Raw genomic sequence first — 12505 nt, 5'->3', positions numbered from 1 at the left:
AGAGTTCCTCTTTCTCCACAACCTTACCAACATTTTGTTGACCTTAGCCATTCTGACTGTGATAAAATATCAAATTGTTTTAATTTTTATTTCTCTAATTGCTAAGGATTATGAATATTTTTGAGGTTTTCTTAGCTATTTTATTTCCTCTATTGAGATCTTGGTTTCTATCCCTACCCCATGTTTTAAAGATTTATTTAAGCCGGGCAGTGGTGGCGCACACCTGTAATCCCAGCACTCTGGGAGGCAGAGGCAGGAGGATTTCTGAGTTTGAGGCCAGCCTGGTCTACAGAGTGAGTTCCAGGATAGCCAGGGCTGCACAGAGAAACCCTGCCTTGAAAAAAGCAAATCCAAAAAAAAAAAAAAAAAAAAAAAAAACCATAACAAGAAAAAAAATTTTAAAAAAAGATTTATTTATTTCTATTTTATGTACATTGGTGTTATATCAGCATATACGTCTATGAAGGTGCCAGATATACTAGAATTGGAGCTACACACAGTTGTGAGCCGTCATGTGGGTACTGGGAGTTGAATACAGGTTCTCTGGAAGAGTAGCCAATGCTACTAACCACTGAACCATCTCTCCAGCCTCCCCCTACCCCATTTTTTTAATTAAGTCATTTGTTTTCTTGATTTTTTTTAGTTACTTGTATAGTCTTAATATCAATCCTTTGGTAGATATATACTTGACAAAGATAATAAAACCTCTAGTACCAGGAATGAGAAACCTTCCTTTGAATGGTTCGTCAGAACAGTCCAGGTGACTCTCAAAACTAGGCTATCCATGTAGCCCTGGGTGGCCTCTCAGGTTGAGGGTGGCCCCTATTGCTGAAGGTGCTTGAGACACAGGATTCAGATGATTAGAGCTGGATCTGACCTGAAAGCCTCTTTCCTGCTCTCTAGTTCCCATGGTGACAGAAAAATATGCAAGCTGCCAATGGAGGGAAGCAATTAAATAGTCCTACCCCGGTGTAATACCTGCAGACAATACCTGCATGACAATTACCAGCAGGGTAAGGTGCACACAAAAGTGCAGCAAGTGGCATTCACACATTGGAGGTAACCTACAGCTGTCTAATTGGATTTAGAGCCCATTTGATAGGAAGAAAATCTTGCCTGGAACTCGAAACCTAGCCAAGTTTCTGGGGCCAGTGAGGTCATGGGCCTTAGAAAAGGAGCTTCTACTGCCACTTTGCTAGGCCAGCATAATTCCTTACTACATTCTAAATCTCATCCTGATACCCATTGTTAAGTGTAGCTCTCATCTCTCATTAAAGACTCCCTCTCTTTACAGCAAAGAAAATCCCAGAAGACCACAACTGGAAACAGCACAGAGATGGACTGATGGTGGGAGGGCAGATGTCTGTCTGTATCACAGCTCTTGAGTCTGCTGCTCAGGGACCATCAAGGAAGAAGGGGCAGATGACTGTAAGAAGCTGAATCCGGGAGTCTGCTGTGAAACTGTCTCCTAGAACCCAGACCACAACAATGACGGGATCAGTGGTCTTGTTAACACGGAAGGGGAGAAGCGCATGGTGTCACCTCTAAAGAAAGACCTACAGGCAATGACTGCTGGGAGGAGCATCTGCTTTTCCCAGGGATGAGCCCTCTTATTAGTTATCAAATGCGGAGGGATCAGCCCTAAAACGACAGGAACACAAACAACAAAAACAAACTAAGCAGGTTCTATTTATATGTTTGTACATACATACATGTATACACACACACTGTGTTTTGTGTGTGTGTGTGTAACAAAAATAAAAAAGAAGCTATCAACTTGAGGGTGTGTGCAGAATGGGTTGGAGGGAGGGTCCCAGGGAGGGGCTAGAGGGAAGAAAGGAAGGGAGAAAGTAATGTAATAATTCTATTTCAATTAAAAAACATTTAAAGGGCTGGAGAGATGGCTCAGCGGTTAAGAGCACTGATTGCTCTTCCAGAGGTCCTGAATTCAATTCCCAGCAACCACATGGTAATGTGGATCCAGTGCCCTCTTCTGGTGCCTCTGAGAACAGCTATAGTGTACTCACAATAATAAATAAATAAATTGTTAAAAAAAAAGTCACTGTTTAAAAAAAAAACAAAAGAAAAAGTAAATTGTTAGTTATATTTTAGCTTTTTTGTGTATGACACAATTTCTCTTGTAATCTAGGTTGACTTTGAACTCAAGAGTTTCCTATCTCTACCTCCCAACTGCTGAGGGTGGAGGCCTTTCTTACTCTCATTATTTGTCTCACCATTTAAGTCAGGCTTGCCTCTAATAGGTGATCTACCTGTTTCCACTTCCGGAAACTCATGATCACAGGTGTGTACCCCTATATATGGCTTAATAATCCTTTATTAACAGTTATACAGGGCTGGAGAGATGGTTCAGCAGTTAAGAGAACCAACCGCTCTTCCAAAGGTTTTGAGTTCAAATCCCAGCAACCACATGGTGGCTCATAACCATCTGTAATGAGATCTGACGCCCTCTTCTGGTGTGTCTGAAAACAGTTACAGTGTACTTATTTATACATAATAATAAATATTAAAAAATTAATTTTAGCTGGACAGTGGTGGTGCACACTGTAATCCCAGCACTTGGGAGGCAGAGGCAGGCGGATTTCTGAATTCGAGGCCAGCATTGGTCTACAGAGTGAGTTCCAGGACAGCCAGGGCTACACAGAGAAACCCTGTCTTGGAAAAAAAAGAAAAGAAAAGAATGAAAGAAAGAAAAAATTAATTTTATAATCTAGAGCCAAAAGCTCTAAGTACTAGGTAGGTGGTGGTTGCACAAGCTTTCATCCCAGCACTTGGGAGGCAGAGGCAGGTGGATTTCTGTGAGTTCAAGGCCAGCCTGGTCTACAGAGTGTATTCTAGGACAACCAGGATGTCACACAGTCTCAAAAGTCCAGCCAACTGGGACTGGAGAGATGACTCAGTGATTAAGAGCATTTGTTACTCTTCCAGAGGACCTGAGTTCAATTCCCGGCATTCACATGCCGGGAGACAGCTCACAGCTGTCTGTAACTCAAGCTCCAATGGATCTAACTCTTTCACACAGAAAAACAAAACAAAAACAGGCAAGACATCAGTGTATATAAAAATAAAAAATAAATTAAAACAAATAAAACCTCAAGTGATTTTATAAAAAACATTAGAAATGGAGAAGAAATGAAAGCAAAATGTAAAATCAACCACAAATCTTACCCGGGGAAAGGAAAAGATTATACACACTGAATAAGTATTATGTACAGAAATATATGCTTAAGTGATTATTTTAGTTATGGTTTCTATTGCCATGACAAACATCGATACCATAAAGCAAGTTGGGGAGGCAAGGGTTTGTTCAGCTTACACTTCCAAATTGTAGTCTATCACTGAAAAAAGTCAGGACAAGAACTCACACAGGGCAGGAACTGGAGGCAGGAGCTGATGCAGAGGCCATGGATGGCTGCTGCTTACTGGCTTGCTCCTCATGGCTTGCTCAGCCTGCTGTATTACACACCCCAGGACCACCAGCCCAGGGATGGCACCACTGACATCAGTCACTACCAAGAAAATGTTCAGGCTTACCTATAGCTTGGTCTTGTGGAGGCATTTTCTCAGTTGAGGCTTCCTCTTCTCTGATAACTCTAGCTTGTGTCAAGATGACATAGAACTAACCAGGACAAATTTTTTTAGAACGATATTTTGTTGACTTGGAAGAGCATCTAAAACTAGAGAGAAAAGGAACAATTTGATCAGTCAAGCAAAAGTCACAGGACAAATTTTTTAGAAGTTGGCACATCATACATAGACGATATGAGACAGGATGGTAATAAAAAAACCCTAAACTGAGTCTACAAGATGGTCCAACAGTAGAAGTACTTGCTACACAAGCCTAATTGCCTGAATTGAGCCCTCCAGCCCCATGTGCTGGGGAACTGACTCCTGCATACTGTCCTCTCCACGAGCACTCAATGACATGAGCTCGACCAACACACAAACGTAAGTTGTAAATCCAATTAATTTTTTAAAATTAAAATGTCAGTAGCAATACACAAAAAGGAATATAGACTGCAAAAGTAGTTTATAACACTTACAAACAGATGGCTGTAACCTTAAACAAGCAAAATCCATTAATGCCTGAAGAGGAGGAGTTAGCTTTCCAGAGCTACCATAATAGAATACTTCCAACACCCAGGTTGCAAAGCCAAAAGCAACGAAAGCATACAAATAAAGAGGAAAACATGTCTCAATCACAGAGAAAAGATACAGCAGAATCTATAGCAGAGGCAGCCCACTCATTGAGATTACAATGAAACCCATCAAATGGGCTGTCTTAAATGTGTTCCATAAGCAGAGAGAAAGCAATGGATGTCAGCCAGGTGTGTCGGTGCACTCCGTAATCCTAGTTCTTGCAAGAGCTCAGGAGGGAGACCAGCTGACTACACAGCCAGAGGTGGTGGAAAGAAAGAAAAAGTAGAAGCGGCCATGGTCAAGCAAGCCTGTAAGCCCAGCCTCAGGAGGTACAAACAGAAGGATCAGCTCAAGGCAATCTTGTTTGAGGTGAGAGTTTAGGGCCCACCTGGATACTACAGAAGACTGACAGGAATGAGCACTTCTGTAGAATCCCCTCAAGATTTCAGATGAGAGGCTGCAAATGTCTCACACTGAAAATCCATTTTAATATGCCAATGGATCAGCCTGGAAAATGTATTTAGAATAATCTAGAAGGGCAAGTAAGGGATGGGAGAGGAATTAATCTTCCATAATGTTTTTGTGCAAGGTGTGCTAAGAATCAGAAGCCGTTGCTTTGCACATGCTAGGCAACTCCCCTAGCCCATTTTTTCTTTGTTTCTCTTTCTAGGTAAGGTGTGCCTTGGCTCAGTTTGGCCTCAAACACCCTTAAGTAGACAAAGATGACCTTGGAAGTTGTTCCTCTTTCTCCTGCTCCCAATGCTACAGTTATAGGTATATATCCTCGCACAGAATGTGTGAGGCAGTGGGGATGGAACCCAGGACTTTGTGCACGATAGGTAAGCACTCTACCAACAGAGCCCATTTTTTTTCTGAGACAGCATCTCACTATGTAACTCTGGATGGCTTTGAACTCACAAAAACATGTCTGCCTCTGCATCCCAAGGATGCTGGGATAGAAGGTGTGTACCACCATGCCTAGCAACCCTTGTTCTTTTTCTTCTGTGGAGGTCAGAAGAGGGTACTTGATCCCCTGGACCTGGGATTGCTGATGGTTATGAGGTACCATGTGCATAAGGTCCTAGGAACTAAATCTGAGTCCTCTGCAAGAAGTGATTCTTAACCACTGAGCCATCTCTCAAGCCCCATCTTTTGGTTTGTTGTTGTTTTTCGTTTTGTTTGTGTGTGTTGGTTGGTTTTTGAGATAGGGTCTTACCATGTAGCCCAACCAAGCTGCCCTCAAACTCACAGACATTCAGCACCCGCTTGCCTCTGCCTCCAAGTACTCAGCTTAAAAGTATGCTCCATCACAAAAGTATGCACCACACACAGTCTTGGTTTTTTGTTGTTTTGTGGGGCTTGTTATTTTATGCGAGTTCATGTTTTGCCTGTGTGTCTGTACACATATGTACCATGGAGGTAAAAAGAGGGCATCAGGCTGGACTTGGTAGCGCACGCCTTTAGTCCCAGCACTTGGGAGGCAGAAACAGTTGGACCTCTGTGAGTCGAGACCAGCCTAGTCTATACAGTGAGCTCAGGACAACCAGGGCTATATAATGAGACCCTGCCTCAAGAAGAAAAAGAGGAGGGGGAGGAGGAAGAGAAAGGAGTGGTCAGAAAGAAGCAGCATGGGCTTCCCTGGAACTGGAGATATATATGAATGGCTGTAAACTATCATGTGGGTGCCGGGAATTGAACCTGGTTCCTCTGCAAGAACAAGTGCTTTTAAACACTGAACCATCTCTCCAGCACCCCTTGTTTTCTTTTTTTAAAGAGTAGCATATGCTTTTTTTCTTTAACATTTATTTATCTTATGTATATGAGTACACTGTAGCTGTCTTCAAACACGCACCAGAAGAGGGGATTAGATCTCATTATGGATGGTTATGAGCCACCATGTGGTTGCTGGGATTTGAACTCAGGACCTCTGGAAGAACAGTCAGTGCTCTTACCCGCTGAGCCATCTCTCCAGGCCACCCCTTGTTTTCTTAAGACATAGTCTCACTATGTAGCTCATATTGGCCCTGAACTTGCTCTGTCTCCCTGGCTGGTTTTAAACTCGCCTTTATTCTGGTGAATTACTACAACATATTTTGAAGAGAGACTTTTGTGAACTGTATTTAGTACTTTAAAGATTTTTCCAGCAGGACATAGTGGCAGAAACACTATCTCAAAAAAAAAAAAAAAAGATTTTCTAAAAAAAAAAAACGTATTTATTTTCTCAGGCCTGTTTAATTTCTACCTCGTTGTCATTCTGTTCTAAGCGCTGCACTTCAGCAAGTTGACCACCAGAGGGAGTAGGCACCCAGCCATCCTGAACAGCTGGCTTCAGGCTGACCTTGGCAGAGGGAAACAGTGGCACCAGACTGGTAGGCAAGAGGAAGGAAAAGCAGAGTATTCCTCCCTCCCTCCCTCCCTATCTTCTTCCCTCCCCCTCTCCAGCTGCACACAAAATTGCTCTGTGGTGCCAGCTCTTTCATTAATTCTTAGCTTGATTGGCAGTCCCCCGTTGGGCTTCTCAGTGCCAGTCTTTAAGTCACTACTAAATTTTCTCTGTGGTTCCTATTTTCTAGGTTGAAATCTGAGTGCTATTTCTAGTATCATGCCAGAAATGTACTACTCCTTATTTCTTTTGAAGTAGATTGTATTGCCTATATTATAAAGAAGTTACTGGGGCAGGGTGTCAATGGACAGTTCACAGGGCTCAGTTCACTCTTTTGACCATGTGGGTCTCAGGGCCCACATTCAGGTCACCAGGCTTGGCAGTGAGGGAGTTTTACCTGCTGAGCCATCTCACCAACCTTCTGGCAGTATTTTATAAAACAAAATGCTGAGATTTAAGTTAGATTACGAGGCAGGTGCTGAGGCATGCCCGTAATGCCAACTACATGAAAGAGTGAAGCAGAGGGGCGAAGGGTGAGACTCAGCTTAGACAACATGACAGACCCTACATCCAAAAGCCACGGTTAAATTACCCACCTAGGATAACAGAACAAGAACTTATTTTGTCAAATCTAAGATGAATCAGACATGATGGCACATGCCATCATTCATATAATGGTCCAAACCATCCGTAATCCCAATTCCAGAAGCTCCCATACTGTCTTCTCACCTCTGAGGACATGAAGGGCACATAGAAGGTCTGAAGACTGAGCACAGATCTTTTAGAATGTTTTTTTGGCTTTCTGATTTTGATGGGAAAACCCAAGAATTACATTTAGAATTTTTCTAAGAGGACTTCTGAATTGGTCGGAAGATCAATTTTTTACAGCAGCTTTTCTGACTTTGGTCAGAAAAATCCATGTGCTATCCTGACGGCTTCTAGAGTTTTTACTACCAAGGGGGAGAGGGGGGGGGAGAAAGAAATAGAGAGGGGGTTCTCAAACAGAAAGCTAGCTGTCTCAACCAGAGAGTTTTTTAGAATAGCAATAAAAAGCTATCTCAGGCCGACTCCAGAGCCTAGAGGTATCTACAGAGAGCTGTGTAGGGGCCATTCCAGTGGAACATAGCCCCCCAGCTTAGACTCACAACTGGACTTCAAGTCGTTTGTTTTCACCTCTTTCATACACCCCTTCCCTCAAAGGGCTCCAAGCTGAGGCAGGTCCTTGGCAGTAGAATGAGTTATTTTCATACTAATATTGTTATAATAGCTGTACATGGTAGCATATGACTTTAATCCTAGCACTCCAGGGGAGGCAGAGGCAGGCAGATCTCTATGGCTTCAAGGCCAGCCTGGCTTACAGAGCAAGCTCCAGACCAACCAGGACTAAACAGTGAGACCTTGTGTCTTAGTCAGTGTATCTACTGCTGTGACAAAACACCATGATCAAAAAGCAAGTTGGGGAGAAAGGGGTTTATTTGGCTTACACTTCCATATTGCTGTTCATTATTGAAGGATATTAGGAAAGGATCCTGGAGACAGGAGCTGCAGGAGCTGATACAGAGGCCATGAAAGGCTGTTGCTTATTGGCTTGCTCAGCCTTTCTTTTCTTTTTCATTTTTTTGAGACAGGATTTTTGTGTGTAGCCCTGGCTGTCCTGGATCTCACTCTGTAGACCAGGCTGGCCTGAAACTTACAGAAATCCACCTGCCTCTGTCTGCCAAGTGCTGGGATTAAAGGCGTGCACCACCACCACTGCCTGACAAAGCCTGCTTTCTTATAGAACCCAGGACCACCAACCTAGGGATGGCACCACCCACAATGGGTTGGGCCATCCCCCATGGATGCCTAATTGAAACAAACATCTTATAGCTGGATCTCTTGGAGACATTTCCTCAACTGAGGCTCCTTCCTCTTTACCTTTTATCCAGTTGTCAGAAAACTGTCCAGTATACCCTGTCTCAAAAACATATTGTTATAAAACCCACCCTAATAATAATACAGGGTCCAAAGGAACCTCAAGTAGACAACATATTAAAAGCAAAAAATGTTCAGAGAACTCATTTCTGGATTTCAAACCTCACTGCAAAGCTTTAGAAATGAGAACTATGGTCCTGATGCTGGGGATGCAGCATCTGTCAGTGATACAGTGTTTTGCATGTGAAAAATCCATGCTACAAAAGCACTCCATCACTGTGCTACACTCTCAGGCCTCTTAGCCATTTTGAAATGTACAGCACACTATTGTTTACTATATTCAACACACAATATAATACATCTCAAAGAAAATTAAATGTATTCATTCTAATTGAGGCTTCAGACCTTTGCCTATCATCTCCTATTTGCTCTATGCCTCTCAGCATCCACTTATCACCATTCTCTCTGCTTCATCGACTTTAACTATAATTGAGAAAATACAGTAATTGCAGCACAATAGCTGAATTGTAGAGCTTAGCCTAAGCACATATGTACAGATGAATAGATAAGGGAAAAGGTAATGTGTGTGCACAGAATGAAACCCTAGTTAGGTTTGAAATATGAAATTCCGAGGCCAGTGAGATAGTTCAGATGGTAAATGTATTTGCTGACACATCAGACAACTCAAATTCAATCCCTCAGACCCACATAGTTGCAAGTGAAAACCAACTTCTGCAACTGTCCTCTGAGCTCCACATGCATACAGTGGCACACATGTGGTGTGTGTGCGCACATACAAAATACATATAATAAGACTTAAATTTTGTCATTTAGAACAACAAAGGTGGAATTTAGGGAACATGAATCAACCTTGCAATATGCTAAGCGAATGAAGTCAGATACAAAGGGTCCTACTTAGAATAGGCAAAGTCACACAAGAAGCTGGACTTCATAGCATTGACTCCAACTTACTAAAACAGTACACTGCCTGAGAAAAAGGCTGTTTTATCAAAAGAGAAATTGAGGATGTGTATGGTGGTACACTTTAATCCTAGCACTCAGAAGGTAGATGTAGGTAGATCTCTGTGAGTGGAGGGGGGACATACAGAGACAGGAGACAGAAACAGAGAGAGAGAGACAGAGACAGAGACAGACAGACAGAGAGAGACAGACAGACAGACAGAGACAGAGAGACACACAGAGACAGAGAGATTGACATTTTTCAGGATATTCAGGAAACATTTCAGCCCATATGATAAAGGTCATCCTTAGAATTTTCCCAGGGATTTATTTTTTTAGTAAACAATATGCTTAAGCATAAAGAAGGGCCTGGAGAAGCCGGGTGGTGGTGGTGGTGGTGGTGGTGGTGGTGGTGGTGGTGGTGGTGCAGGTGGTGCACGCCTTTAATCCCAGCACTTGGGAGGCAGAGGCAGGAGGATTTCAGAGTTCGAGGCCAGCCTGGTCTACAGAGTGAGTTCCAGGACAGCCAGGGCTACACAGAGAAACCCTGTTTCGGAAAAAAAATAAAATAAAATAAAAAGAAGGGCCTGGAGAGATGGCTCAGTGGTTAAGAGCACTGACTGCTGTTCTGAAGGTCCTGAGTTAAAATCCCAGCAACCACATGGTGGCTCACAACCATCCGTAATGGGATCTGGTGTCCTCTTCTGGTGTGTCTGAAGACAGCTACACAGTGTACTCACATGCATGAAATAAATAAATCTTTTTTAAAAAAGCATACAGCAGAAGAAACAAAACTGGACAGAGGTCCTGAATGGCATATATACTCCATGCATGGCTCTTTTCTGAGACAGGATTGCTCTATTATGTAGCTCTGGCTGTCCTAGAACTCACCATGTAGACCAGGCTGGCCTGGAATTCACAGAGAACTGCCTGTCTCTACCTCCTGAGTGCTGGAAGTAAAGGTGTGTGCTACCAAGCCCAGCCAGCATTTTTTAAAAAGCCAGTCTCTCTGCTGACCTAGAGGTCACTCTGCAGACCAAGCAGACCTCAACTGCTGGGATTAAAAATATGTGGATCATCATGTCTGGCATATAGGACTTTAGATAGGTGAAATGCAGGGAGCAGAGGAAACCGGAGTGTGTGAAGTCCTGAGTGGATGTGAGTTGTTGCCATGAGCTGGCCGTGTCAAGGACCCTAGCCTCAAACAAATGGTGATGCCTTCCTCCTGGGTGAGGTTCATCAGGACTGCAAAGCCAACCTCTTGCTTGGGTGCAAATATTTGATACTGTGTGCAGAAAATGACTGCTGAAGTGCTCTCCTCCTGGATATTTATGGTCTGAAGGCAAACAGGAGAAGACTGGCTTCCAGGCAGCTAGGAGGGTTTTAAAGCTCACACCCACAGTGTCACACCTTCTAATAGTGCTACTCCCTGGGCTGAGCATATACCAACCATAACACAGTTGAACACAGTTGAATATCTATCTATTGCCTTCAGATGAAGATGCAGAACTCTCATGTTGTTCTTGTAAGAGTTCCCTTGGTCATGTTGTCTGTTCACAGCAGTAAAACCCTAAGACACCCCTCTTCAGTGATACACTGCAATTCTGGGACGCTGCAGCTCCTGTTAGAAAGCCTTGTCAGCCAGATCCCAGCTTTGCCATGCACCCCTGTGTGTATCCTTCCCTCATTCTCTTACAGCCCCTGTTAGGCCAATCCTGGAAGCCATGAAGAATGGGCAGTGAATACAAACAAACCAACCAAGCTGATTTTACTAGTCATCTAAGGATTATAAATTAAACACAAAATAAAACACTAATTTTATTATAAAAACATCTCAAGCACACCTCTCCCTCCAAGGCTCAGGGATCATTGAGGAAGAGAAGCCACACAAGACTGTAAGAGCCAGAAGTGGGGGATCAATACAGGGAAACATGTACATATGAACTCAGTGATTATGACAAAAAGAACAAGACCTTCAAAGGCTCAGACCAAACTCCCAGAAATTGGGTGGGGTTTCCCACTGTGGTAATGAAGTCCCACCCCCTACTGAGGAGCTATTGGATTTGATAGCTGCAGGGAAAGGGAGAATCTGTTTTAAGAGTGTGACCCCTGGAAGGTCTACCATACTCCAGGGTAGGCCACCAACCATGAGTATTTGGGCAACATAAACTGGAGAGGTGGGTGGAGAGGTGGGGTGATCTGGAAGGGGTTTGGGGGAGGAGGTGAATATGATTAAAATGCATTGTATAAAATTCTCAAAGAATTAATAAATATTTTAAATAGCAATATTAGAATATATGGTGATATATTATTTGGCAAGAATATAGAGAAACAGAGCCCCTTCTGTTTTGTTGTTCAGCTGTTGGTATAAGTTTTGGAAAGGCAATTGTCAAAATATTTTAAAAGTACATATTCTTTTGCCACAATCTTTTAGTCTCAGCACTTGGCAGGCCAGCCTGGTCTACTTAGAGAGTTCCAGGACAGCCAAGGATACACAGAGAAACCCTGTTTCAAAACAAAGCAAAAGAAACATACAGAAGTACATATCCTTTTAAAATTAGTAAGTAATGAAAAACCCAATTCCAATAGGCTTCAAAGATAAAGAGGATTTCTTGGTTCATTCAAGTACAGACTTCAGAAGGGCAGGTATTGTATTGCTTTGAGTCCACAGATAACAATATCAAAGACCCAATTTCCTTCCATCAGCCTTCTAAAGTATGTACTTCATTTTAAAATTGATTCATTCCTTGGTAGCAAAAGGAATGAGTATTTGAAGGCAGCTACCACACTGTCTAAATGAAAAGTCTGGCTTCTTGCACCTCACCCAGAAAAAGAAAAAAAAAAACTACCTACAAATTCTTCAGCAAATCCCCTCAATCATTTTATTGGGTCTTGGTGCATTCCTAAACAATCCCTGTGAACAGGAAAATGGTGTCATGGGCTCAGCCTGAGTTGCCTGAACCAATCTATGAGGCTTACAGGCATGATTGGGTTTCACCCATGGTACAGCACTCCAGAAGCCAGTGAAATAATTCTGCCTCTCCACCTCCAATGTTATATGAGTATTGAAGGAAGAAGATGTGAGATGAA

General features: G+C 42.8%; 1 protein-coding gene across 1 annotated transcript in view; it reads right to left on the bottom strand.

Moving 5' to 3' along the window:
- Nucleotides 1-443: 443 nt before the first annotated feature.
- Itgb1bp2 (integrin subunit beta 1 binding protein 2) overlaps nucleotides 444-12505 on the bottom strand; it is a 39470-nt gene continuing 27408 nt past the window's right edge. The window contains exons 11-12 of the transcript XR_007975381.1: nucleotides 3553-3695; nucleotides 444-1468 (exon numbers count right to left, since the gene is read on the bottom strand). The gene's annotated coding sequence lies outside the window, so the exon portion shown is untranslated. The remainder of the gene's footprint in view (nucleotides 1469-3552; nucleotides 3696-12505) is intronic.

The sequence above is a fragment of the Apodemus sylvaticus genome, chromosome X, assembly GCF_947179515.1.
Source record: "Apodemus sylvaticus chromosome X, mApoSyl1.1, whole genome shotgun sequence".
Classification (NCBI taxonomy): Eukaryota; Metazoa; Chordata; class Mammalia; order Rodentia; family Muridae; genus Apodemus; species Apodemus sylvaticus.
Note: the sequence above shows the minus strand (reverse complement) of the source record. Positions and strands in the feature narration are given on the sequence as shown.